Source organism: Aphelocoma coerulescens, chromosome 3 (assembly GCF_041296385.1).
Source record: "Aphelocoma coerulescens isolate FSJ_1873_10779 chromosome 3, UR_Acoe_1.0, whole genome shotgun sequence".
Lineage (NCBI taxonomy): Eukaryota > Metazoa > Chordata > Aves > Passeriformes > Corvidae > Aphelocoma > Aphelocoma coerulescens.
Window position 1 is genome coordinate 28,874,707 of NC_091016.1, and position 4,816 is coordinate 28,879,522.

A 4,816-nucleotide genomic window follows, 5' to 3' on the forward strand; every position below is an offset into this window, starting at 1 on the left:
CTAGCAGGTGACTTTGGCATCAAAACTCACCTGTGTCTTCAGGTATGGGCAGAGCCAGACCCTCAGTGTGGTTCCCTACATTTAACCCCTGCTCTGTTTAGTGAGTCAAGGTTTAATTGAAATGTTCACTGGTGCCAAAGGTCCTTGGAAGAGAAACTCCTGCTTTCAAACATTGCTGCAGAGCTGGCCTGGAAGCTCAGGCAATGAAGGCTCCTCAAGGATTCAGGCACTCCTGAAGATGAGTGGGAAGGTGGGAACCAAAAGCTCTAATTTCTGATTCCATCACGTCCTGCCCACACTGCAGTGGCTGATGCTCCCCTACTTTGTTCAGTGGTAGAGCTCCCATTTTGTTGTTTTATTTTTATTAGTTCACCAGGGTATAATGTGAAGCAGGGGTGATTTGGGTTGTGAGCTGCCAGCAAGCTGTCAGTCAGCTGCAATGTATGTGTTGTGCCTTGGTCCCTGCTGGGTGATATTGCAGGAGCAATTGAAAAGGTTTAGTGGGGTGGTATCACTGCACCCCAACCCAGACCACAAGACTCTGTTCTGGTGTTGACAAGAACGATGAACCACAGTGAATTGATGGTGACCCTTTCACCTGGTCGATATGAGATCGAATTAATCTTGCTGTGGGAGTGGGGGCTCACAGCACCCGAGTGTGGCTGAGCAATGGAAACACTGTCAGACGTCAGAGAGGGAAGGGGCTTTTCTACCAAGGATAAATCATCAGCAGGGTTATATCTTGTTTGGTAAATAGACTGAGAAGCTGAAGCAAAGCTAAAAAACCACTATACAACCAGAGGTGATCAGGAAACCACTGTGTGCTACAGCTTTGCAAAATTAAATAGCTGTCCTGTTTCGACCCAGACGTGGTTAATCTTCAGCTGCAGATGAGACACTTTGTTTATAGCAGGCAAAGGCAGCCTGCAAGGGGCTTCAGTTAAATGCAGAACCCCTATTGTCAACAAGAATAATCCTTGATTACTAAGAGCTGAAGTCCTTGCCAGGGACAACACATCTCCAAGTTTATACCCTTATGATCAGAAGGATCATCTATCGATAATCCATTTTTTTAAGGAAGAAGAACTGGAAAAGCTGTCTGTGAGCAGCTGAGACTGCATTTTGTTGGTTGCCAGTGGTGAAAGGATGTATTATCACAGTCCTGGGCACTTAATCATCGAGTGGAGTACACAAAAATAGCCAGGAGAGTTGCAGGCTGTGCTGAATGGGTTGAAAGGTTGTGGGAACATGTTCTGGCACACCCTTGAGCTGTGGTGAGATACACAACAAGGGGGAAGGGGAGAGAGCATTTCAGTGGGCCCGAGCAAAGGGGAAACTCTTGTTTCCAAACCCTCTTCTCTCTTTCGCTCAGCATCATTTTGCTTCCTGGAGCAGAAATAATTTCCTTTAGTCATTCAGGGTAACACATTTCTAATGCATGCAATGTGGAAATGTCTCAGCAGCAAATCTGTGGCCCAGTTCAAATGTTGGGAAAAAGCTTTAGTATATTACACAATAAAATATTTGTAAACACAGATGACTTGAGTTTAAGAGGAACTTTGGTCAGCTGGGAAATAAACCAATCCAAAATTACAACACAACAACAAATGAGCCAAGTAGGGAACCTGCCCATGGCTCTTAAAAAGCCACTACCATTGCAAGAAAAACCCAATGCCATTGCTGGAGCAGGTAGGAGAGCAAGTACCCCAAGGAAATTAGGATAAAGAGGCATTTGGTTGGCTACCTGTGATATATATTAAGAAACAGCCCATAAACCCCAGTCATTGTGCCACAGTTAATATCTAGTTAGCCGCCTTGCTGCCAGACCAGCCAAGGCATGAATACTAATGCTGCCCTCAGCTGCCACAGAAATTGTCTCTTTGCATAAGAGGAACGAAGACCTTTTGTCCTTAACTTGCTAGTGCCAGGACTAAGCCAGGAGCTCCAGCTGCATCTGCAATCAGACAGGCTCAGCTTAGCAGCATTGAACTCGCAGCATTATATTTAAAACTCACTCTTCTCCGCCTCCCAGGGAGAAAATGAAAGGGAAGGCTGCACGCACGCCCTGTGGTAAGGGTGGCCCAAGGTGGTGTCCCTGCTGGGTGCACAGCAAGCAGATAAAGGCACAGCCAGAACGTGCTTTTCAGCACTTCAGCTGTGTGAGCACAGTAGGGGACCCACTGTGGGCCCTGAGGGGCAGCAGCGGAGACAGAAGGTGGTGGGAGGCTGCGATGCAGGGCTGAGCTCGGAGGGGTGGAGGTGCAGGGATGCAGGCACGGCCTCAGAGATGCTCTGGGGCTGGGAATGCGGCCACTAAGGGAATATCCCCCATTCCATGGGCCTGTATGTGGCGGGAAAGCAGAGCAGCACAGCTTTGTACAAATCCATAAGCGAATGGAATTCTTTCTCACTCGCAGAAAGGTGAGGGGGGCTCTGCCACCAGGAAGCAGGGGCAGCAGCAGTGGTCCCTTCAGCCTTGGATGGGCAGAAGCACATCAACAGCCAAACCATAGGTTGTGTGGCCCAACGCCAGAGCCCTTCTCTGTGTCCCTCTTTCACACTGATACAGCTGGGGGTGCCAAGTTAAGGAAATTAAGAAATTAATTTTCATGGAGAAATTTTTCCTGCTGCCTTCACGCTCGAGAGTATCCTTGCTTTTATGTTATACCACTCCCCTAGCAGTCTCGCATGACTTTCTTGAAGATTTGCCTACATAGTGGCATTACTGTAGGGCTGTTTGAATAGATGTTTTTTCAGAATAGCTGTTTCTGAACAACCCAGTGCAAAACCAGGCTTATTCTGAAACAAGAAAACCCTATTCTGATTAATCTCAGTACTCTGTCAAACCTGACTGCTTTTCAGGAGTCGATTAGGTTAAATTAGAACAGGTGGAGGAAGAGTGTCCACAAAGAGAAGGACCAGGAACAGCCTTCAAATTCACATCCTCTCTTAATCAGAATGAATTGGCAAGCATGGACAACTGTCCCATTGCACAGAGGAAAAAATAAGAGTATATAGATGTGAGTCTGATACAATAGTGCAGCATGGGCCTCCCAAGCCCTACTCCTTCTTCTAAGCATGTTACAACTGGATGAAGATTAGTTTCTCCTCAGTTGTCTTACGCAATGTACTTTGCTCTTTTACACTTGTGATTGTTTTCCCCCACTAACTTGTGCAAACATCAGCTTTCTCTTTATCACTCCTCCAGTCCTGCTTCTTCAAACAACTGGATGTGTACAAACAGCCAATTCCTTATGATGTAACACTTCCAATTTTCACATAATCGCCCTGCTGTCAACTACCTGCAGGAAATTGGTCCATTCAAGCAAATAAGAACTCATTGCAGTTATGTCAGTCACAGGTTGTTTTCAAGAATCCAAGGGATCTCTTGATCTCAGTATACAACTGTCACTTCCTCTGTCAGTGAATCCACAAAAATCAGCAGAACAAAAATAACAGTGACACTGAATAATTCAGTAATACACTCTGACAATATCTGCTAAACTCCTGTCAACACAGCCTACCTTGCTGTTGCTGGAGCTGGCTTTACAGTCGCATGGACTATTATTAGTCTTGTTTTTGGGTACTTAACACCTTTTGCAAGAGCACAAATAGGAGAATAAACTGATCTTTTTATCATAACGATACAACTAGACGGATAAAACCCCTAATCACACAGGCTTGCCACAGTTATAAGCAAGTCAATGTAAGAATGATCAGCTCTACTAGGTCAGCCCTGTCTTTGCTGCTTGGGTTTATGTCCATCTCCTCCTCTGCCACACTCACAATACAACATGAGAGCACACTTAGGAAGCAGCCAGGGTCTTACATAATTTATGACCCAAATGAAAAAATCCAGGGATGGCACAGAAGTGGGTGGTTGAAGACACTTTGCCAAAGGATTCAGTCATTCTTCAGAAAAGAGAAGTAAACCACAAACCTGAGTGAAGAGTGGCTTTGGTGTTAATCTAAATGGAGCTACTACTGTGGCTCTTTAATGTGAAGGAATGAAGCTCTTCCTTGGCTGTTCTGGGTTTTGTATGTAGAATCGCTTTAGCTCATGAAAGAGGAGAACAAGAGGTGGTTGTCTCATGTTTGGGCTTTCTACAAATTGGATAAAAGATCTAATGTACTATAAATATCTTCAACCCAGACCAGAAAGTGAGTAACCTGAGCTAACAGGCAAAAGACAAAGCTAAACAAATCCCAACAATCAGTCTTTTCCCAGTATCTCAACTCTAGAATAATTTATGTGCAACTGTAATGGACCTGTGATCATGCAAAGTGTTTAAATCAAGACTGGACAACTTCAAAAATAAGAACTGCTGTAGCTTCAGCAGAGTTAAAAATACCATATTGAAAAATTAAGACGGGGTATTCAGACTTCATTATACATAATGCTTTCTGATCTTTGAGTCTTTGTCTAGCTGCACAACACTGGAGTAATGTGTCTTTCTGCTGTACTTTTAGTCCCTGGAATTTTTCCATAATGCACAAAGTAAGATGGAAAGTTAGTTATTCTGATTAGAAAAATATGTAATTCAGACTGAGGCTTAAAATTGAAAGGTTATCATCAAGTATAATTTTGCTTTTTCCCTTCTGGGTTCATGCTATCCTCGTATCAACTATGCATTATTCTATAAAACAATTGACATGAAATGTTTAAGTAATTTTAAAAGAAATTACATATGGACTTTCATATTTGCTTTCCCCTCATCCATGCTTTGCATTGTATTTGGCATTTTGTGCAGTGCAGATGAAGAGCAGTTTGTTTTGGGTAAAGCTGTTCTTTGAAGGACAACACATGGATGCTGTA